The sequence below is a fragment of the Calonectris borealis genome, chromosome 11 (assembly GCF_964195595.1).
Source record: "Calonectris borealis chromosome 11, bCalBor7.hap1.2, whole genome shotgun sequence".
In the NCBI taxonomy this organism is placed as follows: Eukaryota; Metazoa; Chordata; class Aves; order Procellariiformes; family Procellariidae; genus Calonectris; species Calonectris borealis.
In genome coordinates, this window is record NC_134322.1 from 13,184,167 (window position 1) to 13,209,924 (window position 25,758).

Sequence of the window (25,758 nt, forward strand, 5' to 3'; positions counted from 1 at the left end):
ACAACTTCTTCCTTTTATTCAGATGTTTAAATAGCTTTCAAAGAAAACTTGATGAACATTTTAAATGTTATTTTTGGGTTTAAAGCCCAAGAGAAATGGCCATATTCCTCTTTAACTTAAATCCTAAAAAATCAAGGAAAATACATACTTTTCATTTAAGCAAGATTTGGTTTATCCTAAATTAAAATGTTCTAACTTTAGGCACTAAATGGAGAAGGCTATGTTAAAAAGTGTTTTCACCTTATTCTTCCTCTGTAGTCAATGAAGAAGGGGCCTTGCAACCAGCCTGAGACCTTCCTACTATTTGGAAGGGTCTGGCTCCCACCACCACATACAGAGGGACTCTCGCAACCCACATTAAAATCTGACATTAGATCTAAACTAATCTACTTTCACACCTCTCCTGTTAATCTCACTGCTCCAGTTCTTGTCTGGCCCCACAGTGGGCTCGTTCAGGGAGTTAAATCTGTAGAAAATGAATCCTGCCCTCCAAAAAATGAACTCCTTCCTGTCATCTTTAGCTCCCTGAACCAGCTCATTGCCTCTTGATCATTGCCTCTTACATATTATGCTATAGACAGAAATAACTGAATTTAAACAACAACAAAAAGAAATGAATGCCTTGAACACCAATTAACTGTTCCTCAATTAGTTTATAATGAACGAATCTTGATGCATGCAACAGATATAAGTTCAGGTCAAATATCTATCTGAAATTTACATATTTGGTAATTGTCTGAAAGACAATACATATTGTAAATTTTTATCTCTGGAATGGCCAATTTTCTTTTTGGAATCAACTTGAACAATATTACATAAATATATTTCCCACTTTAACATTGTATGAACATAGTTATCTTCTGCCATAGTATGAGTTTGAAATTAAAGAAAAATAAGAATCTTTTTTGGCTTTTCATGTTGACCACAGAAGGGAATCCACACAACTAAATATGTAATGATACTCCCTATAAAATTCTCATATCCAAATAGCAAAGGGAACATATATATTATCATATAAAGCATGAAAAAAGTTTTACTAACTGCTTTTTCTATTGAAAAATTCTAAACAGCTACATCATTTAGATGATTTTTTATTCTTAAGTGACAATGGAGCACACGAACCATAACAGGACACAACACGTACCAGATGTTTTATAAAGAATAAAACAGTGGCCCTCTGCCTCAAAGAGTTTATAGTCTAAGCAAAACAAACTACAATATCTGCAGCTACATTTCAGTTATGTTGGACACCATTTTTTCAGCAACTTTTCATAGGCCTTTTATTTGCATATCAAGCCCTGTCACAAAAAACTAACACACAGACTTTACAATAAGCGCACACTTAAGTGCTAAGCTTAAAAAGCTTAAACGCTGAGTTCACAGAGTTTTAATACTTACCTGAAGTTAGAGACTTGTTAAATCTATTTTGCACGGTTTGAGTGTATTTACACATATATTGAACAGTTAAACACCTGATGCAATAATAGTTGCAGTTAGCCTCATTGGTTATAATCTCTTCGTCTCTCTTCATCATTTGAATTACAAGCTCATTTGATTTTTAAATTTATATAGGATGAATGAAGATGTATAAAAGCTTATGCTATGGCATCAGTCCTCAGGTTCATGTAAACTATGATTACTACAAAACACCACGTCATAATTAGGAGGCAGCCGTTCTGTAATCCTTATACTCCCCTGCTCCCTAAGACTACAAAGGGCCATTAGAGTGCTATATATAATACAGAGTATCTTGGGGTTTCTTTGAATTACAGCTGCCTAAAGTATTTCCCAGAACCTTCCTTGTGTTGCTATCAAGCCTAAAGCTAGATTTAGTGATTTAGATTTGTGAACAACCCCAGATTATTACTATATAGTTAGCTTGAGAGCACTCAGGGCCTCTTCTCACCTTTCTGCCACCAGAGAAAGGAAAAGGTTTAAGGAAATACAAAGGTGTCACAGCTGAAACGGTCCTTAACTTTAAGGATGTCACAGCATAAGAGAAGCAAATGCAGACTCTCTGCTTGTTCTCAAATGGTGCTGGGATCTTGCCTTCACAGAGTGTCTCCTAACGCTCAGAAGTGGGAAGGCAAACTTGGCACCCTATCGTCTGGATTTTTTAAGACCTTTGTCTAGAATGGACTTGTTCCTGGTTTACATTCCTGTAATCTCAAATCAGACCTGCTACTACACCAAGCCTCAGGCTGTCCTATCTGATCATACAGGAACTGCATCAAAGCACAAAATGTAGCGAGACCAACTACATTAGACAAGTCCTCTCCTAATAGTCTCTTTATTCTCTTTATACTTCATGACAATCTAGAACAGAAATTTAAAGTTACATGAATGTTTTCAGGCTGCAGGTCTCTGGATAAAGTTTCATGAGTGGCATAGCTTGTACCTGTTTTCTCAATCTGTTTTCTGTTCATCCAATTTACTTTTTATAACAAGTCTATGCTACTCTTCACAAAAAAATATTTCTTTTGAATGTGTGATTCACTCCCTTAAACATTTTAAATAGATTTTTATTCTTAATGTCACTGGAAATGAAAGTAAACAGTGCCACAGCTGCAACAGGGAAGACAGTTCATAGTTTAAAGGAGAGAGAACACTTACATGGTTTTTCGATTGAGTCCTACATTTTGTTTAGCTTGTAGTCTTTGCTATGGCCCATTTAGCTTTGAAGGAGCTCAGCCTCTGATCTCTATACCATCCTCAGTATATACCTTGATCCTGTATCAAGTCATAGAAGGACCTTTCATCTTACTAACAGAATCTGGCATGACAGCAGACACAGCTATGTAAAGTACAAAATGCAACTTCCACGTGCTTACACAGTGCTAAATGTTGCTTAGCGACACATAGCTCTTCAGCATAAAGATATGCCAAAATCATTCAAACGGAACTCACCTCATCTGCTGCTAAAAGGAAGGGCAGGCAGCCCTTCAGGAGCACAGGGCTCTTCAAACTTTCTTTGCAGTTTTCTCTTTTTTCTTTCTTCTCTCCAAGATAGTGTCCATGCTCCAAGCTCACTTGAAAAGAGTTTCTCCATCTGCTATTCATCAAAAAAAAAAAAAAGACAAAAATCTACCTCGAACACTTTCCCATTAAGATTTGTTTATGAAAAAGGAGCAACATGCATAAACCTCGAACTGCCTGCTCTGAGACCATTTCCAACTAACATAAGACTTAAAGCAAGTATTCCCATGCTAGAAAGAAATCTAACATAGTCACAGTTCATACACTATAGCTCCGGTCCACTTTTTCATCAGACTGGTAGAAAGGCTTCAAATGGACTAACACAAGGTGCTTGAATTTTGGGTTATGTCTTCATGTAGGAGTGCACGTTGCCTAAGGACTTTCAGGAGATAATATGTCCTCATGTAAAGCAAGCAATGCCCATACGCATGCAGGACATGCTGCAGTTACATTGTAGACAACCCTCTTACAGGGAATATAGGGTACTCGCTTTCAGGGCTTAGAGTATGAGGTCTTTGTACTATTTTTGCTTGGACTTCTCATTAGCACTACCAGTATTGTGCTCCACAGGTATTTTTGGCAACCTGCTCTCTGTAGTGATGTGATAACGTGGTAGGATCTCAGCCAGATTTTAAGGCACCCTGCAAATTAAGAAATTTTAAAATAAAAAATGTATAAATCATTTTAGTCTTTTAAAAGACAATATCCAGCTTGTCAGGTTTCCAGTTCTGTTCTGAAAACCATATCTATATGTCAGTAAAAGATATTAGTCTAATGACATATTAATATGGCATCAGTGGGAGACACCCAAGTACAATGTTTCATCTCTTGCTGTGTATGGCTAATGAACAAGGACAGGAACTTTTGGAGAAAGAGGGGAGAAGATTATCATTTTCCGAATCTGGCCCTCAGCAATTGTGGTCATCTGTGAAATTACTTTTTCTGTAAGCAGAAAATTTTTCCTTTGGATATTTAGCAGAATAGCGATGGAAAATGGAAAATGCTTTCTTTGTGAATCAGGATAGCAGTATTTAAAATGAAATCATTAATAAAGGATCAGTGATATATAGAGGCCCAACTTCATTCCAGAAAGCATGAATACTTTATTGACTGTTAGATTTTTAAAAGAATCCTGGCTGTACTTTGCACATTATTCACAAAACCTTTTGCTCTGTAATTTGGATGATTGCTATACAGAAATTGGAGAACAAATCTGAATGGTTTAAGGGTGTAATATAATGCAGGCAGATACTTTCTCCTCCAGGCTACCTGCTCAGAGCTACCCAGGTTAGCTCCGGCTGAAAATTCTTACCCTGTTGTTAGGCGACCTGTAGAGGGAGTCATTGTCAGTCCATCTCAGGTCTCAGCAGATAAAAGTCTGCAGCAGAACATAACTGTATTGGTGAGAACCCTCTCCAGTCTCCTGTTTGCCTTACTAAAAGAAGGCTGAGATCAGCAAAGAGCTGGCACTGCCACTGAGCCAGGTAATACAAGTTACTAATTTCTGATTTTTTCCTGATTCGGGGGGGAATCATTCTCCAATATTTTTGTTATATAAAGCAGGCCAGTAAACCACTGAGCTATCTAGAAAATCTACCCACCCAGTTACTTGCAAGTGCTTTCATATTATGAAATTAGTACTTAATATGACACTTTTTCTTACATTAGTGGAAGAGGGATTTGGTTTTAGGTTTGCAACCTCATTATCTGAAGGTCAGCTCTGGACTTTTTTGCTAATGGGATATTTGCTAGCAGCAGAAAAAGCAGTAGCCTCTAAAAAGAAATCAACTGGTGTGGAGCCATGCATGAATTAAGAGAACATATATTGACCTTACCTCACCACATTCTAAGAGCAGAAATAAAGGTAAAATGCACAGTACTCATGTAGTTTGTTGGTCTCAGTAAGTAATACTCCATTCTTGCCATAACCACTTTCATCATTTTCAACTCTTGTTGGCTACAGTGGAAGCCAGTTGAGGCTGGAACTAAAGACATATGCAGCATTTTGTTGGTATGTGGGCAGTAATCCAACAAAACAAGAGCTTTTTTCCATTGCCATATGTGTCTATTTTCTCTGCTAAACAGACCATCCATCCTATTAGTCAAATGGTGTAAACCATTTTCTTGACAATGAAAAATTTACCATACATCAATCAAAAAGAAACTCTAATGTGCCAACTACTATCTCAGTTGAATGTGCCCTTTTCTTAACTTCACTTTAACTGATGTAACTCTGGCAGAAATATCCATATATTCAAACAACCTGACTGATGGAGGGACCTACACTATTGCTCCTATAGGTCCAGGAAATTCCACCTGGACAAGAATAATTACACACAAGTAGGAGGGATGCTCCTCTGGCAACGCAGAATTGTTCTGTGGTCAGCCACCTCACCACAGCACAGCTATTTTATAAGCCATTTTTAAAGGTTTATAAATTAAACTTAAAGAAAGCTTACAGTGTAATTACTGAAAAGAAAGAGGACACAAAAAGAAGGAGGAAGGAATCTTTCTAAATGCCTGCAAACTCCTTAGGGGGCTAATCTTAGAAGAAGGGAGGCATCAGAAATCAAATTTGATGAGTAATTTTCTCAGTCTGGACAGCACTGAAATATCATCTGACACAGATATCCAGTTTAGCCCCCACTTATGTATAATGGTTAGGTAATCATGGATCATAAGTTTAGTTTTAATAATAACCACAGTAGACACTTTATTAACAGATTTTCCAGGCCACAGGGTTGTCGTTTGTCATTATAGTGATTTTCTGGTTTAAATATTGCATCAATTTGTTTCTTTTTTCTTTTTTTCCCCAATTAATGAAGTCAGATATATCTCAGTATTCTGTCTTCATTCTGATTCTCTAGTACTATGAGTAGCTACTTTAGCTATTTGGAAGTTTTCTGGCCTGAGCACACAGCTACTAACTTACAAGGCTTTTAAGAATTACCAGGAATAGTATCCTCTTCAGGGCAACTGAAGAATTGCTCAGATTTATTCTGTTTTCTTAGGCCTTCTGCAATCAAGGCAAATTATCTGGCAAATGTCCTGACTGATAAGTAGAGCATGGGGTGAAAAAACCCACCTACTCACAAACTGCCCACACTGTTTAGTACACACAATGCACCACTTGCTGTGAAAAAAGAGGAGACATTGCCCTAAAATGAGGCTGATACACAGACCTTTTCTAGAGCAGGCGTCGGTTTTAAAACATAAAGTCCACTTGGCTTTTCGTGCGTCCCCCTAGTTTTACTGTCCTGATAAAGAGTTACATAAGACAGAGGGCCTTTCTTGACCTATACATCAAAGTCACAGGTGCTGCAGTGTGTATATGCTGACAGACCCTATACAGCACGGAATTTTGCTTAAGCCAAAATTTGCAGTTTGACCAGAAGTGGTTGTGCTCAATAAGAGCATAGCAATGAAGAGCCCAATGTTATTTAAGATACAAAATGAAGTTTTCGATAAATCACTTAGCTTCTTTGTGGCTCTGTTTTCTGAATAACAGCATGTTACTAATTGTAAAGTATTTTAAAGTATATCAACAAAATGGCTGATGTATATGTTTATTACAATTACACCAGCAGCTGCTAGGCGTTATTTGAGTGGGAAAATTAGAAAGCTACTGCAAATACTCACTTAAAAAATAAACACTTCTTTTCTTTTGAAGTTTCTCCTCAAACTCAGCATCAGTCTGTAACTTTGTTTTTCTCAGCCTGAAGCTGTCCGAGAGCACAGGCGACTGGTTAAATTTAACTTGAATTTTAAACAGAATAACATTAGTGTGTTTTCCAGCGTTTGTTCCTGTTAGAAGAAAAGCACTGTGCGTGGATTCTGTATCAGTAAGGGAGCGAAGTAGGCTGTTCCACACCAAGAACCAATTTGTGGGAAGCTCTGGTATAACATCAACAGCATTTTATCACTTTCTGGCATCCAAGATTTTGGTAAATGGTTTTGTAAAGTAACTGTTAAAATTAATGCACAACAATATTTCAGAAGTTAATGGTGAGTACAGAGTATTAGAGTGCACTTTAATTTTTATTGTTGCTTTGCAAATATTCTTACCAAAGACCTGACAGTCAAAAAAAGATACTGATTGTAAAGTGGAACCTGTTCCAGTACCTTCTCTGATCACAAAACAAATGCTAAGCTGGCTGGCTCCCTGATGCAGCAACAAGGTCAGAAAATTAAATCTCTGTATTAAGGAGTCCACCCTTTCACACAATCATGTTGGGGAGGGCTGGTACCTGGAACAGATATTATTACCTTCTCTTGTTTCTGTGACCATTGCTGGAGCCTAAAGGAGATCTTGTGGTTCTTTTATCCTTTCAGCACACCATTCACAGGGCTCCTCTGTGGATGTGCATGGTCTGCTGGATAAAAAATCTCCCCTCTCAGGGAATATTCACAGAGCAAGGTTGAGGAATTCCCATTCTTGTGCTTGGTTATATTGCTAGTCAAGCATCCTAGTCAAGAATGAGGCTAGAAAATTTGACCCTTACTGCTCACATCATGCTTATGTTACTCACTGTTAGAGCTAAAGTTTGGTGTTTCCATGGTGGAGAAAAGCAACTGCCTGAAGGACAGCTGTTACCGTGCAAAAAGAGCACATCTTCAAGCCACAGAGGTTATACCAAATTTAAAAGCAAGATCAGCAAAGCAGTTTGGCAAGGTTGTCTCCTAGCAATTTGCTTCAAACTCAGAATTCGGATGGCAATGATCTGAGATCAGTAGCTTTTTGTTTTCCACAGTCCTGGAACTGATTTTACATGTCAAAAACAAATCACTAAAAGATTCCTTTGTTTCTGTTCGATGTCCTTCTGCCACATGATCTCTTAAGGAGATAAATTAGAAGACAGAACGTTGGCAGTTCTTATTAAACAAGTTTGACAAATACATTTAAGCAAGGAGCAAATTCAGAGAGCTGTAATACTAGTTCTGGGAAGCAAGCCTGCAGTGCTTGCAGGCTAAAAAAGATATTAGATGTGCACATGATGCAGGCATGAATGTATGCCTGAGAAATCAGGAGGTCATACAGTGATCAATAACCATCTAGACTCAGCAGACTTAGAAACTCCTTGGCTGCTACCCGGGTTGTAGGGTCCCAAGAGATCAGTATTCATTCAAATGGCGGGTCATGAAGGTGTGCCAGTTTTCACTACATATTGTTGAAAACATGGGGCATAAGAGATTTCCAGGGTTGCAAGGTTATCTAACAGAGAACATGTAATTAACAAACTGTAGTGATTTCAAGTTCTACGTTTGAATGCAACATTTCAGAATTTGTCCTTTATTGGTTAAGGAAATGACTCACGGAAACTAGGGCAAAATGCATGCTCTGAATATTTGAAAAAAATAATCTTCCTTTAAAATGCCTTTTTGCCAAATGTTCATGACCTTCAGTTCAGAATTTGCTTGTGATTGCATTTGTGCAAGTGAAAACTACACATTCGAATATTTCTTAAAAGCTAACCTGAAAGAGTCACAAACCATTTGAACATTATGTATAGGTAATATTTTAAATGTTTACAATTCTAATGTAACTGACAAATTTAGATTAGGATCTTATTTGTACTACATCCTTTAGCACTTTTGCTAGGAAAATGTATTATTCTCAACTCCCAGAAAAGACTCGTGAATTTTTGGTTTTGTTCTCTGTCTGGCCATAGAGAAGATAATAGTATTAAGTTAATTGCTCCTACTAGTCTCCCTATTCCTTTAGCCTAAGTTTACAGACACTGTAAAATTGCTGTAGTACAAATGCATGAAAACTAAGTCAACTAACTGAAAAGTTATCTGTTTCTGAGCTGTTGCTCAAATTAAATGGAGGTTATGTCCATACAGAGATAATATGTGCTAATCTGGGCCCTTAGGCAGAGATTGAAAACAATCTCTTAACAGCATACATGTGTGTTTTACACTAATCTCTGAATTTGGGCAAATAGCATATCCTGAGTAATTTGTTTGCTCATAAAAATTGACAGATGTTTTCTCACTACTTGATTTGAATACTACTATTTTGGTTGCCTATAACATTCTCACTACTAGAGAACAGTACAGCCATAGGATAGTTTCTCTATACAAATCCAAAGTTGTGGACAGGCAATGGAGAGGGGAAGGTAAAAGCCTTGAAAAACTCTGATTTTTTTCCACTGGCAGCTAGTTACTGATCCCACCAAGAAGCAGATATAGCAGACAGCAGTTGTGCAAAAACCGACCAATGTAGTAGACTTCTCAGCTCTGTCTTAGAGTAGCGTGTCTCTAACAGCTAAGCAGCTGTCTATCATTACAGCTTCAGAGCTGTAGTTTTGCTTCAGTTTTATACTTGAGATTGAATGGTAGCTACTTTTTTTTTCTTTTTTGATATAGAGGAACTTTAATTATGAAAGCTTGAAACCTCTTGAATCCAGATGAGGAGACTTCTAATACCCTTACCCAGGCATTTGAGAACAAAACAAGGTAACAAATTTGTCTTGTAAAGCTTCTGTCTTCAGACGCCTTCCAAAAAGAGACTTCACTTTTGGATTATCCCTGCTGAAAGAGGAAGGTGTCTGTAGTTGCTTCTTCACATGTTGTATCTGCACATTGGAAGGGCCAGATGCCTTTTCCAAACCAATTTTTCAGGATTAAAATGACAGTAGCTGCAAATTTATTCAGTAAACAAACCACCTCCTTTTTCAAGCACTTAGAATAAAACTGTTAGTGTACCTGCTTAAATCTAGTTCATTTCAAAGCATTTCCAACATACACAGGAATCAACAGCAACCTCTGGTACATTAATCATCTGATTTCTTGGAAGATATCCTGCTTTGGAATACATCTCCTTTTGGCATTCTCTGAGTGTACTGTACTTTCTTGTGTCTCTAAAGTGAGTGGTTCAGAGATGACGAAACACAGTTTTCATTTCTATAAAGCAAATTCTTAATAATGCTTTCCACTACTGTACAGCAGTTCCTGCAAGAATAATTCAGAATAGCTTTGGGATTTTTCCCCTCTACACTGAATGAATATATGAGCCCTGTAGCTATGTTGGGGGCCAAATGGCTGCTGATACCTACTGAGACAGGATGCAAATGAAGCTATGTACAAATTAATGGGTTTGGTAGCAAATCTCTGATTCATAAAAAGGAGAACACACTGTCCTGTTGTGCTGAGGGGCATGTACTTAGTGTCTCCACCTATTTAGCTACATTCTATTCCCTGCTGGCTTTATGCACCAATTCGGGATCTAGCTCTTGGCACATCACGAGCCTACATCACGAGCTGTTGCCTCTGCAGCACAAAGAAACTGAAGAGATTAGCATGTAGTGTATTGAATGCCAATTTGAAACAACATAACAGGCTTAACTTGCTGAACTAGACAGAATTAGAATATGTCTTGGGTGCTGAAAGCTCAGGGACCAAAATCGCTTCTGATTTAACTTCACTGAAGTTAGAAGGGGCATAAAGAGTCACGCATTGGCCGTATTACTTTAATTAGGGTCTCCTTAAGGTTAATGCAGACATATCTTCACTACATTACTTCATAATATTCATTTTGGCTGCTTTCTAATTTGGAGTACAGTTGGTACCAGTTCCAAGGACAATAACGCTGGACTGAACATGTGGCAGCTGCTTTCCTCAAGCCAGCCCTAGATTCTGACCACCAATTTAAAACACATCTTTATTATTACATAAGATGTTGGTACTTGTTTACTGTCTTATTATCCCACCAGTTAGAAATGGGTCCCAAAATCTCATAATTATAGTCTACTAGTACTTCTCAATGCACTCCTCTGTCTGCTGATGCAAGCATCTGCAGGTCAAAGAGTTGTCAGAAAATAGCTAATTATATCCTTCCCATGAGGAAGAAAATCTTTAAATTTAATTAAAAGACCTTAACTCCAGTCCTGTACATTAGGGTCTTCTTCCCATTGGATTTTCTTCCGTGTGACTTACAGTGATAGGCTTAACATTCATATTAGCGGTAGCTCTCATCTGTGGGTCTGCTTTTTGCCCAGCATTGGTTGAAGGATAATTTGATCAAATGAGTCTTTTTCTCACCACCACATCTTGCTATTTCACTTCCACAAAAAAAGCTAATAACTTTAAAGTTCAGATTGTTTAATTTCTGCAACTTGTGCCAGTATGTCTCACACTCCAGGTAGCAAAAGTCTCTCTCTCAACATTTGGTTTGAAGCATTAATCAACATAGTGACAAAGGTCCCAGGAAAATCATGAAAGAAGAGTAAAAATGTTAAGCAAAATGCTCATCTAGAGCTGATTTGGGCATGTAGTGTAGGCTGGGCTAAATAGGTTATGAAACAAAAATACTCTTCCTACTCCTTCATATGTTTTCAAAGGAAGGAAAAAATAAATCATCTTAATGTTTCCATAAAGTTAGAATAAACAATCCTATAAATCTATACAGTTTTTGCTTTGGTGTAATCATGTGTTAATTATTAAAAGTATGTTTAGCACTACTGATTCTTTGCTGAGAAGACAGATTTATGCATAAAATCTGGATATTGGCAAAAAAGAAGTATTTAAGATGGTTCTATAATATCCACACTTACTGTAATACCCAGATTATGAAATCTAAAAGGGAATAATTTTCCTGCAGTTCACTATAATGACTTCAAAGCAGTCATACTATTGTTACAGAGCAGAGTTTCACCCAGCATTCTTAACTACCAAATTTCTCGTTCTTAAGGCTGTTAGAGATAGATTGCCGTAAGTTCTTTTACATTCAAAATTGACAGCTAGCATTAAAATTGATAATAATAGTACAAATGCAATTTTGTCCTATCATCTGTTTTGCTCTTCAGATCTATACTGACCCAGATTAAAGCAGGTATTTTAGAAGCAGAGATAATATAATGTTTCCATTCAAACCTCTTTAAGGACAAGAAAACCTTCATGATAACTCTGTTTTGTAAGAAATTTCCCAATTAAAAGAAAAATACTTTGTTTAAGAAACTAGATTTTTTAAAATATAAACCAATGAAATAAAACAAGCCTTCTTGAAAATGTTCTTAGGAAATACTACTTTCTAACCAGATGCACTTAAAAGGAAGTAGTGGAAATATAAAGTAAATCTTCTTCCTCACTAAGGATAGCAGATTCTACAGCCAGGACGATCCATTTTGAAAAAAAGTTGAGTTTTACTTGCTGCCATCTGAACCACTTATTACTTTCCTGGGCATGTGTGTAGAAAGACTTACTTCTGCAAGGTGCTGAGTCACAAAAAGGGCTAAACATAGAGAACTAAACACCTGTAATTCTGACTGGTCCAAAGCAGTTTGCTTTCAGGCAGGTTAGAAGGTAATCTTTCTTCTGCCTTCTGCTCTTGAAGATCAGTAAGAAGCTTTTTTGATACAACAAAAGGGGACAAAGACTTCTATCAAACAAGCGCTGAAGTACTGAGGCTACTGACGCTCTTCCAGGTGACAGGTAGGAAGAATTCAACTATGTATGGTCCAGCAGTGCACCTCAAACTTCTACTTCTGAACTAGTTTGTAGAGAAAGCTCAAGGATGTGAATTTTTTATCATAGGGCCTTTACCTTAAAGGCAAAATATCATGGCACAGTGGAAAAGTTCACAAGCACAGTGGAAAGAATGCTGAAAGAATAAGAGCAACCACAGTAAAAAGACATTTTCTCTAGTTGGAGGCAATACAGTGCGATTAATAATGGAAAGGAAGAAGGCGGCTCCCCACCTTCTATAACTCACAGGATAGACACTTAGATTAAAGTCACTCCTGGTGCAACACAGAAATAACACTGGGGATAAAGTTAGACTATAAATCTTAATATCATAGCCTGTTATGATGATGACTAATTTATTCTAGATTGAAGACAAGGGGTTATAAAAACAAATTTATGGCCACTGTATTTATTATAATTAAATTTTCTCCGCAGTGAAAGCATAGTGATTTGGAAAAAAATGACCTTTTTAGAAGTGCCTTATTTAATGGCATTGTTGCATTATGGTGCCTAGCTGCATCCAACATTTACGCAGTAAGAGAGTAGAGTTCTTATATTCAGGGGAGTGATGATTTCATCAGTCACAGCAAATCTGGGTGATTCAACATCCCACAAGGTTTTTCTTCTTTCTTTTAAATATCCGTTTTGCCCACATACAGATAAGGTCGGACATTTCTGATGTAAAAGCAAGAATTACATCCAAAACTGCTTGCTTATGTTTAAATGAATGAAGTAATATTTGTTTCTTCAGTAAGTGTGTGGTTGCACCAAACCAACCTGGCAGGGGAACACCAATTCCCCTGCTAAGCCCCTCTGCTCTCAGGCCCTGAATAATCCCTGTGTTCAAGTGAAGGGTGATTACTGCTGAGTCTTACTGGCATCAGTACTAGCTCTGCCCCTGATAAAAAAGAAAAGTGAATATCTCACAGTGCTCAGGTGAGCAGAGGAAGATAAAGTTATAGAATTTTTGTGGATTGCTTCTTTTAGTTTCCAATAATCTTGACTCCCTTTCTCCCTTCTGCTGCCCAAAAGCAGACTCTTCTTCAAGTGATTTGTGTTTTCTAATGATGATGAGGTGGACTAAAAAAATAAAGAAACATCTTAAAAATAATCTTCAGACTAGTAGCTCCTTTCTTACAACAGGCAGGATTGTGCTATAGCTAATAGCTCTGTTGAAATATATTGAGATACTGATATATTGAGATATTTCTTATAACTATACATAAATGGTCTTTTTTTTTTTTTTTGGAACATGGATAAAATTATACTAAACATGTGGATTGGCTTGTAGTATTTCCTCCCTACAGCTCCTCTATAGCTTTTTTTCTTCTAAAATGGTAATAATTTCTGGGACGTAAATGTAATTTTAATCTGGTAGCACAATCCTAGTGTTTGCAGACACTGTCAAAGAGGTAGCTCACTGTAATTACTTCCTCAATCATTCCCTATGAATGAAGCACTCCAGGCAATGCTAAAACTCCGCTTAATCACTGGAAATAACATAAATTTTAAAAGAAGATTGTATTAGACTGCCATCTTTATAACTAATTTCCCAATAGTTCCATTTCCTACTAAATTTTAAATTGTGCTTACATAAAGAATCCCAAAAGTATCAGGTTTTTATATGAAGCAGAAAAGAAATGTTGCACTTTAGGAGTTTCATTAAAACTGCTTCTGAATGAAATTATGCCAGTCTCCTAGCTATAACTTTTTGCAGTGGAGAGAACAGGGTTAATGCATTACATTAGAAGTGACAGTAAGCAACCAAAATGGCTAGAGAATGGATGGATCTGAAAAATGTCGAAAGCCAGCAAACATAAAACAATTCAGATTTGATGATCACTGGCTCAAAGTAACACCTAAACCTCAGACCCCTGCTCTGCAAGCATTCATCTAGTGCCTGTTAGACCACATCACAATCTAAATGCTACAAACCAAGTCTGTGGAAATTATATTTCAAATAGATAGATGCCAAACCACAAATTTCTAGGCCTCTAAAGTGTTAGTTTGTTAGAAAAGAAGATCCTAGAAGTCCCAAGAAAATAGCCTGAGACAATTAACATCACTTCCATGATAAATCTTTGGCCTCAGAAAACAATAAAGATTAATCTTCACTGCCTTTAGATAAATAATCAACAGCTAAAATCATCAGTTTTTTGGTCTGAACTTCATCTCATAGGTATGACTTCCATCCAAAATAGTATTGTACCGCAATATTTCCAGCTTCTTTCCTTGCCTTGAACTTAATGTTAACATACATTCCGGAAAGAAATAAACACCAAACAGAACTTAAAGAAATAAAAAAAAGCAAATAGTTCGCAGCCAATTTTCCTGTTATGACTATAATATACTGTTTAATCAAACATAAAACATTATTGGATATGCTTAAAGGTTACTAAATATCAAAAAGTTAGTAAAAACTTCTAAAAAATAAAGATAGGAAAAATCCACACTGCAGGTGTAAATCTTATTCTAATCTAGGTAAGAAAGAAATATTTGCTGTGCATACAGATTTGTGAGTCAGAAACCAGACTGCAAGACAGTTCTATTCTCTGAGTTCTATTCTCCACCTAGTTTGATGCCAATTAATTTCCGGCTCCATTTTGCTGTTAATTAGGGCTGTTCAGAGTACAAGCTTTCCAAGATGCAGATTGCCAGTAACCATGTTATTTTGCAAATGAGGCTTTGCTATTAATGCTGCTAGTTAGGTTGGAAAAAAAATAATAACAGTTTGTAAGTTTACATTTTTAATACAACCTTAGTAGAAACAACTAGAAGCAGATAAAGTGAAATCATCTGGGCTTTGAATGGCAAGACAGTGCCAGTTTTCCTACCTGTAGTAACTGAGAATCTGTTTTTATTAAAGATAAGCTTATCAGAAACCATATTCTTTCCCAGTGATTCGATGATGTAAACAATTAATTCATCTCTTCCCAAGGTAGGTCTTTGGCTTTCTATGAAGAATCAGAATCCAAAGTTTCATGTTTCTTATCAAGCTACTTTGTGAAGAAAGAAACCAAAGAAAATAGGGAATTGCAATTCTAAATAATAATAAAAATCTTTATATTTGGAGACAGAAACAATCAGCTATGTACTATCCTCAAAAGTACTGCATTAGAGCAGGAAAATAATTTTTTTTTTTCAGTCAAAGAACAATGGGTTTTCCTACAGATCTTTGCGATAGGAGATAGCCCTGATTATTCTGTGGTATCTAATAGTAAGCACTGGCTGCTAACAATGAATTATAATTTTCTCTGAACACAAATCAAAGTTTGATTGCTATACTATGAAAGTGAAGTACTAAGTTCTGTGTCTTTTGGAAACATACATCATTCGAAGAACCAAGAGTCTGGATTTTTTCCCTGTCTTTCCTGAATAAAATGCCTTATGATTAGCTATAAGCTGATTGTTATCAACTATCCTCTCTTTATTCATCTGATCTCAGGATGAGACTTTTGCCTTGGGCTTCCTTATGTTTTTATTGCATTTGAATTCAAACAGTGACAGGTGAATGCTAACCATATGGACTGCAGAGAGGGCTATACTGAATATTCAAAGTATTTAATTTTTTTACCTCATCCACTCTATATTTACTTGTTTGTCAAGTTGACATTGCTTTTAAAGTCAATATGTTAAAGAGCACTTTCAGGTACTGTTCCTATCACATTATCCCCTGACATTTAAAAAATATTTTTCTCTTCACTATTGCCATATTAAAAAAACTAACTGAATAAATTCCAAGGAGGGACACTTGTTCAAACAAACGGGAGAGAATTAAAATGTTAGACATTGAAGAACAGCCCTGAGGAGGGTCAAAAGCATGAAATAAGTTGCAAAACCTGACAAATATTTTTCCACTGGATGATGCTCAGTTGAGACATCTTCCACAACAATGTCTGTTACATGCATAATGTTGAAGTCATGGTAATAATGTCCTTTTTTTTTACCATTAAAAGCATTCAGGGCTTCAAAATGTTTTTACTGTTTGAACTCTAGTGAACAGGATTCAGGGGAAGATCCATTTTCTACTCTAATAGCTTCATTTTTCTAGTTAGAAAGTGAAAAGAAAAACTACTGTGAACATATCTGTCAGAAATCATCATGGTTGTTATCATCATAAGAAAAAAAAAAGAGAGAGAGAAAAAAAGATGACCAGCACTTGAAAATGTATAACCCCTCTTTTCCCTCCAAAGAAACAAAGAGAGTACTAAATACTCATTTTCCAATGGCAGTATAAAATCATCATTAATACATGGGTCAAATCCAAGATACTGAATGAGGATTTTGAAATTCTACTCAGCAAAGCTATTGTGTGATACCATCACAAAGCAATCTGATTCAAAAGGAGATCAAATATCAACCTTGTTTTTACGGACTGTCAAAGTTCATATAAGATGGGAGCAACCGACTGAGTTTCAATGCAAGGGTTTCTTGTGCATTTCCTCATATCCAGCCTTTCATAAGCCTACGGGACTGATTCTCTCTTTACACCCTCTCTGAACCATTCATCTACTCTTGATTCACATCTGTCTTAATGGAAGGATGCATCTAGTGCGCCAAGACTTTTATAAATAGCAGCACTTAAATCCAAGATGAGCACAATTCACACTGCTGTAGTCAATAGGAGTATGTCTCTAAGGCTTTGTAACCTGTGTGTAAAAGTGTGTTTTAGGCTGACACCTGGCATGCATGGATTTCATGAAAATGGGAATCTGTGGTCCTTTAAGAGGACAATTAGATGAAACAAGTAGTGGATTTATGCTTAGCCAGGCAGACTGCAATCTCAGAAACACCAACTTTTCAAGTTACCATTTTTTTGCTAAGTGATTACTGCCTAGCATGCACAATATCCATTAATAGAAACTCAGTTCATATTCATGTAGAAGGCAGCATGCCCAGGAATACTATTAATGAGTAGAAGAACAAGGGGTTCTAGATTTGGACTAAGTAGCACTTCCACACATGAAACAGTAGAATTACTGAGATGAGAAGTTTCCAGAAGTAAATTGTCCAGTTTTCATATCTGGATATGCTTTGCTAAAATGAGACCATAAAGTAAGCTTAGAGAAGGGGCACAAGCACAGTAGATGCATTTAAGAGATGTTAATCTTTCTACTAACTCTCACAAAAGCAAAGAAATTGCATGTTAAGGTTAAAAACCTGAGCTATAAACAGAGACTTACTTATGCATGTAAGTAACATATTTTAGTGAATGCACCATCCTCAATTTTATATTCCTTTTTTTTTATTACATAGATAATACTGAAGACAAAGGGAGATTTGTAATACATACTTCTAAATTATTTTTTCTATTTCTAAGATTTCTCCGAAACCTCCCCTTTTCCTACACGCCATTGTGGATGACACCAGAATAACAGGGGACCAACAACAATCATAATCTCTTCATTCTGCTCCTCTAGCCTGCTTGGAGTCCAGTCCTGCAATTTTTTTATACTAAAGTTAGAGATGAATCTCCCAAAGAGTCCCACCGAAGTCAATACAGCTATTTAGGACTGTAAGTATTACTCAGCTTTCTGGTCTTGTATCTACCAAAGATGATAGAATTGGATCTTTAGGCCTTAATTTAATGATTTAATTTCTATTCAGGGAAGTATTTAACAACATATCTCCTTTGGTGAATTATTGTGTGCTCCTTTCAGTATGGAACTGCTGACAATAACAGCATCCTTCTCCCTTGAGATCTGAAATGTTTCTCTCTGTAACTGCTTCTTTTATATTGCAAAGACACCCACCAGGTACATCCCTAGGAGCTTTCTACTTATTTCCTTTCAAGAAAGACACTCTATGAGATCAGTATGGATAAGTCAAATAAATATTATTCAACCAAGACTATGTCTCCTGGTTTTCTTTCCTCTCTTAGCCACAAAGTGCTATGCAATTTCTCTATTATTTTCACCAGTACTCTTATTATACCTCTGCTTCTAACACTTCAGTCGATAGTTCAATAGCCTGACTATCCAGAAATCATTCATGTCAGACATCATGCAGTGTTGATATTAGTACCTAAACAAAGAATATCTCCTTCTCCAATGTCCATCAGTTTGCATTTAATGCACCGTGAAACTCTATTGTCCTTTCCCAGAAAGGAAAATGGAGCGTAACTGGAGCCTATCAAATCTGCTTCTTGTGGTCTGTCACCACTACAGGTGGTGAACAGCGGTGTTTTGAGTGGGAGGAAAAGGGAATGGTGTACTTACTCTGAGCCTCTTAGGAATCCTTCTGTTTGCCCACTTGGGCAACAGTACCAGCTTGTGAGCATTGCTCTACAGCCTCGCTAGTGCGGAGTGCTGACCCCACAGCAGATAAGACACACGACTGACCACAGGCTTAAGTATCTGAACCACATGCTCCCATGAATATGAACAGGCTGGCTCATCTAACCTACCCAAAACCCAAGTCCACAGACAAAAAAAAGAGCACAACTCCAAATGCAAAGCCTAATGGCTACTATGTGTGTAACTGCCCTGCTTTACACAAAACCTGCTGCTGTGTGAGGACTCCGACCTGGTTGCTCTTGTTGAATCAGAAGCTGCCTGCTGAGCTCTGACACAAGGCTCTTCTCCTCTTGGCATCCTCCGTTTCTGAAAGTTAATAAAAGAAACCCACTTATTATTTGGCAGTAATTAGTCCTTAAAAGTGCTTTGCAAATACAGCTAATTGATTAAGTAGCCTGTGCAATAGCATCAAAACACGAGTTTTAATTAACATCCTTAAAACCCACAGTTCATACAGAGTAAAAGAAACCTTTTTCATCAGCCAGGTGTACAAAAGAAGGCGAGGAAGGGAGAAAAAAAAAAGGTACAGATTCATTTCTCATTGAGCCTTCTATGCTAATTCTGTAGCCTTTTCCATCATCCTGTGCAAGGTTTTTATTTCATAGTAAAACTCCCTTTTTTTCCCTAAAATAATTTGCTTATATTAACAAAAAAGACATTCTCAATCTTGATTCTAAATCTTAATCTCACAACTCCCCTACTTTTATTTCACAGGGATTCAACGTCTCTAAAAGCTATGCCTGCGGGTGACACCTGCCCTACCCAGGGATCTGGCATCACCAACCATCTGCAGAAAGATCCCACAACATCTGCAGACAATTTAAGTCCTCCTGGTTTCCAGCTCAGGTCATCCCTTTCTCTGTGTGCATCTAATCAAACAGAATAGTCTTTCCTGTCTTAAACTCTCAGATACTTTTGTTTGGGATTGCTATCATAACCAAACGCTGATGTTTCACACCTAAGGGGATATGGAGTTTGCTGTGATCTTGTCATGTAAGCCTGTTACATGTTTAAAGTTCTGGGCATGAAAGAAAGTTTGTTAGTTGTTCATCACAAAGTGCAGCAGTGACCCCCTAACTCATGCTTAGCAGCTTACAGCCTAATTGACAACAGGGCTCAGGCACTCTGGTCTCAGTATCCCAACACTGGGCAGGGGGAAGAGAGAGAGACTGCGTTGTATTTTTCAGTCTGGAGGATACCTTCCATCAGAAGACATACATGCAGTCTACATGCCAAAAGGAGAATGTTTTGAATCTGCAGTCCAAGAAATAGTATGAAATTTGGTATTCGAATGTGTATTTCTTTGTACGTTGTGAAGGCAAAGTACATAGGTAGCTGATAACACAGACCAGTCTCTTCCAGTACAGAAATGGAAGCAATAGCAAAGGATAAACAGCACAAGGGTGTCTTTAGGCTAAACTTGTACTTCCCTGATCCATGGCTAGTTGTGTTGCCAGGCTAGTTGCCTGTCTACCTGGTGTAAATCAGAGCAACCATGAGGCTTTATTACTGACTGCAATACTTCCGCTTTCTATACCTGTAGATAGCCATACTCAGTACTGGTTAGTCAAACAAGATGCATCTTAAGTGGTCTGACCAGATGCAGCGCAACCCATAAGATCTAATGGATCTCAGGAACAGTCTGCTTGCTCATTAAAACTTGCCTTGCCTACTGAGACTGCCCCACAACATGCAAATTAAAATGGAGATGGGCACAAGAGCTGGCACTTGGTGATGAAAATTTGAAGATCGGCACCATTGAATTTTTTTTTTAATTACACTTTAGAGAGAAGGCATCTAACAAATAAATATAATTTTCTATTTTCACTGTTTGAACCAGTATTTGGAAGAACACTGAAGTAATTAATTCAGCACAATTGCTTTTGAAGGCAATAGTGTCCTTTTCACTTTTCCTCATGAGCAAAAAGTAAAATACTAACCTGCTGTGTACACTTCTCTAGAATGAAGTCCTGCACGTTTTCCTCTTGAGATTTACAGTGTATACATGAAGAGTTAGAAATGGTAATAGAGAAAATGTGCCTATATTTTCCTATACAGATTTAAATCTTTCCTTTAGAGACATTTAAATCCTAGTAAATTGCCCCTTGCATATGAAGCTTTCTTTTTAAATCTTAAGCAAATTCCACTGCTTCTCTATTGCATAATGAAATAGCCAATCATGCTGAGGAGGTGATGTTAAGCTTGCCTGAGCTTGCAGCAATGGTTGAGAACATTTCATACTTCAGAAATGCCATAAAATCCTCCATCACAAAAATTCAATTTTTTATAATCCCCAGGAGTCTCTAGGCTGTATCTAACATTAAACTCCCAAAACAAGAAACCAAGTCCAGACATGTTCACCTTCCATTCTAGCCTCCACCCTCATTTAGCTCTTTAAAACAAATATATATTTTTTTCCCTTCATTGTTTTGTTTGAAATCTATCCCAGTGGGAAATATATGCATGCACACAATATATGAAATTTATCCCTTTCTCTTCTGCAAATGGATATCTAGTCCCAGTTTTGCCTGGGAAATAATTAATAGAGAATCAAGCCTTGTCTTCTAGGTTGTCTAAAAAAGAGCTTTTCAAAAGACAGCATTCTATTTTTTTAAAAAACAGAATACATTAAGGAAGAATAGGTTATTCTATGTGTAATATTCACTTCAAACAGCCATCACTGACGTTCCTAAGGTGTGATAGTTTATTTCAGATGTATTTACTTTAATTGGCTTACAATAGCTTTTCCTATCATGCAGCACTCCATTCTGACAAGCAATGCATACAATTGCTGTTGCAATTTTGCTGCTCTGTGAGCCCATGCTCAACTCCTAGGAACATGAGGTATTTAAGACATGTAGATCTGGCACTTAGGGACATGGTTTAGTGGTGGACTTGGCAGTGTTAGGTCTATGGTTGGACTCGATGATCTTAAAGGTCTTTTCCAACCTAAATGATTGTATGATTCTATGATTCTATGTTTGTCTTGGTCTATACAATCACAGAGCACACGAAGCAAAGAATGCATATGAAGAATAACATCGACTCTGAAGACTTGAACACAGTGAAATATTTGAGACTTGCACTTAGATAAGTAAGATGTAAGTTTGAAAGAAGTTCATTTATCATTAAATCTGCAGCTGCCATTCTTTGACATTCCAGTTACCTGCAGTCCATGTAGTTCTCAGTTGTGAAGAGATAGAGGAAATAAAGCAGTATTTAGCCGCTGGTAGTGTTCATCTGCCAAATGAGGCTGCCCATTGGCAGTGGAAACAAATACTTCCAGTGGAGCAGAGCTCATTCAGTGAAGGAGCTTGTTTCTGAGAAGGATTGTACATGAGACATCCTGAGCCTACTCTTTCTGCTTTTATTCAGGGGGAAAAAATCACCCTCCTTAGCTAAAAAGTTTTTGAAATATTGCCTTTTTACCACATCTCCTTTCTGGTCTCTACCCTTCTTCTCTTTGTGCCGTATCTTCCTACATAATGTTCCTTCATCCTTCTTTCTTTTCATACAACATATATACTAGCAGCGGTTGTTGTGAGACTTTTCCAGATAAGAAACTGGCCAAATGATTTTCACCCAAGGAGGAACAGACCTTTACCTTAATTCATTCAGAATAATGGTCAGTAATATTGTAAACACACATTAATTGTTCCTGTGTCCACAGAGACTAAAATTATTTTATAAAACAAAACTGAATACAGTACTATTTATTGTAGTAAATAGTAGCAGTCGTTATAATTATTATTATTTATTTTCTATCTCTCAGCAAAGAGAATGTGCTTAACAGCAATGCAATGTCATTTGTTAGACATTTCTCAGAGGAGTTCAGAAATTTACTATTTGTTGTTTTTAAAATCTTCTGGAGAGGTCATCTTGGTAAAGAAAGAACCCTTTCTGAAAAAAAGGAAAATGCTTTTGCATTCTGAATACCTTCAACTCTGAAGTAACATGAGCCAGTAGTCCCTTGCCCAATTCCTCTCCAATTCCAAAGTGTACTGTGAGGTTAACTGAAACCTGGCTGAATGACCAGGCCCAGAGGCTTGTGATCAGTTGATCAAAGTCCAGTTGGAAGCAAAACCCCCAAGGGGTCAATACTGTCTAACATCTTCATTAATGACCTGGACGATGGGGCAGAGTGCACCCTCAGCAAATTTGCAACAGTATCCTGGCTGCATTCGGAAGAGCACTGCCAACAGGTCAAGGGAGGTGATCTTTTCTCTCTACTTGGCACTGGTGGGGCCTCATCTGGAGTACTGCGTCCAGTTCTGGGCTCTCCAGTACGATTTTGCACAGTATTGCTTCTCAGTCATAACAGTCATAAGGTCACGTTTGTTAGTTGATTTCAGGGGACTTTAATTTCCCTCCAAAAACATCAAACAATCATAACAGCAGATCCTCAAGAAAAGCCCTAACTGTGAACAAAGTACAGCTGAACCCTAGATCTTCTCTGACATCTCCATCAGACAGATCGAAGTAAGTTATCAGTTCAGTGGTTCTGCTACGGTTAAGCTTCTACCTTTTCCTGTCTTGCTTTTTGTTTCTTATTTTTCCCTATTTAACCCCCTCTGCTCTTCCCAAATTGCCAGCCAAAGTCTAGCTCCAGTAAAATACCTTCTTGTCCACCAGTGTCGCAAAACTTGCCTACAACTGAGGTCTTCCTTGCACATAAACTGGGTCTTTGCCATCATACAGACACATGACGAGGAAGAAGGGCACCAGGGATGACTCAGGAGCAGAACTGTTCTTGCCCTGTGCATTTACATTTTGTCAGCCACTGTTCATCTGTGTGCATGTGTGTGTCACTCTCAGCCGCGACAGAACAGCAGCACAAGCAAGAAGACTATTGGCAAGAGGTGGCATCAACCAGCTGCTAAGCATCAATCTTGAATATCAAATGTCAGTTGTAGATAGGCCATGAATAAACGATGTGCAGTAGTCAATTTTTCACTTGGGAATCACCCAGTATTTTCAAATACTTACCATATGCACGGTGCCGAGGATGGGATTATATATTTTATGTTCACAGGATCCTTCTCAACTGCTCGACACTTCCTTTCTGAAGAAAGATGAATACTGTGTCTGGAAAAGGAGAAGAGATGAAATATGCTGTCTGGAAGGGGCATATCCTAGCAACTCGCCTTCATGTTGCTGGTCTACCTGGCTGAATACAACAGCTTGCTACAGTTTTCATCAGTGCTGACGTCATGTTTAAACAAAAGTGACTTGGTATCTCTGGGGTTCGGTAATTGGATTTGGAGCCTTTAACCTCCTGGTCACAAGGTTAGATCCAACTCCAATTCATAGAGTCTGAAAATCATTAGTATCACAGATCTGTTTGGTGGCATATATGAAATGAATGTGTGGCTTCAGTCCAGTTGCTAGGGGGAATGAGTCCCTTGTCGACCCTTTCAGCAGAAAAGCAGGGGATTAAATGAGTAAGGAACACAAGTGTGCTTTTTACCCAAAACGGTGGTCTCTCTGGTCAGAGTTGAGACAACTTATCTAGTGAGTTTTACTGCTGCTTGCTCTGCACTAGTCTTTATGAGTATAAAATTTCAAGCTTGAGGTCTATATATTCCAGAACCTTTAGAGCTCCTACATTTATTTTGGATAAAAGAAAAAAGAATGAAATCCACATCCGACTTTCCTTTAAAAATTTGTTCAGCTCAGCTGCATTTGATTCCAGTTTTTCAGAAATCTCAGCAGGCCAGAAGCGGCCAGCAGCACTGTAGACTGGATCCGGTTAGGATGCCTATATCTGGAGGTGGCTGTCCTACTAAAAACATGACCAGAGCAGAATCCATAGCCTCTTACGAGATCTTTGGCTTATAGGAAGCAGAACATCAATTTAAAAAAAAAAAAAAAGAAAAAAAAAAAAAAAAAGATGTGACTCTATAAACATTTATCTAACAGTTACAAACTCTTACACTCAAGTAGTATGTAATACTTTTAGACTCAAGTAGTTCTCAACCTGTGCTAGATTCTCCAGCTGTGACTGCGACACATACGGACAACACTTGCCAACAGGGAAGGAAAGTGTGGGTAGCTGATGAACTTGGCTCTCTCTTGCCAGTGACAATAGCTTTAACCGTGAAATGTTTACAATAAACACTAAATCCACATAACTTGCTTTTTTTAGCAAATTTTAAAGCCAGTCCTACTTCCCAAAAAGTCAGGGGTGTGTAAGCTTTTCAAAACACATGCTAAAGTCCTCAGCACTTAAACAAAAAAAACCGAAAAAAATCCCATAGATGAAATTCTTAAATTTCACCATACTTTTGTGGACAGTTTGGTCTTTTGAGAACCGACGTTCAAAGAACATGGAAAGAAAGACAGAGGAATTAAAATAATAAAAAAGAAAACCTCACAGAGATGCAGAGGCAAGATTTCAAAAGACTTACAAAGCACTGAAAATTATTTGCCTCTTGCTTTACAAATCATTCACTGAATCCCAAATGTAGACAAAACATTCACCGAATCCCAAATGCAGTTCACATGAATTTTAATACTTGTTTAGTGTGAATTTTTTATAATCAGTTTTGAGTTTATTTGTATTGGGTTTGTTTCTCATAAAGCATCTGTTCTTCTGTTTCTTTTTACATGACTGGCACTCTCCTAGTGTAAATGACTGGACTGACATTTATTGGATTGAGCTTCACACAGAGCACCTGTGAGCAATATGCGGTGTGTGTGACTTTCCTATACAGCCCTAGTAATTTTAATTGGTTTTGGCATGTTTTTCCTGCCATATACTGTAACTTGACCTTTGCAAATATTCATTTCATTTTGATGCTTATGAAATGAAGTAGATTAATATTCCAGAAGAATGAAGTCCTCTGTTTAGTCACAGAAATAGATACAGAAAAGGTAGTGGCAGCACAGGTTTTTCTTTCAACCAGAGTTTCCCAGAAACCTTGGGAAAGTAGGTGGTATAACTATAGAGTAATGTAAATACCTATAGAGCATAAACCTCATGGGGGTAGAAAGTGGCCCAAAAGAAAAATATAGGATTTTT

General features: G+C 37.4%; 1 long non-coding RNA gene across 1 annotated transcript in view; it reads right to left on the bottom strand.

Annotated features, from left to right (window-relative positions):
• LOC142086715 (uncharacterized) overlaps nt 1-25,447 on the bottom strand; it is a 39,828-nt gene extending 14,381 nt beyond the window's left edge. The window contains exons 1-3 of the long non-coding RNA XR_012675226.1: nt 23,724-25,447; nt 18,967-19,043; nt 2,908-3,049 (exon numbers count right to left, since the gene is read on the bottom strand). This is a non-coding gene — a long non-coding RNA (uncharacterized LOC142086715). The remainder of the gene's footprint in view (nt 1-2,907; nt 3,050-18,966; nt 19,044-23,723) is intronic.
• Between the last annotated feature and the right edge of the window lie 311 nt (nt 25,448-25,758).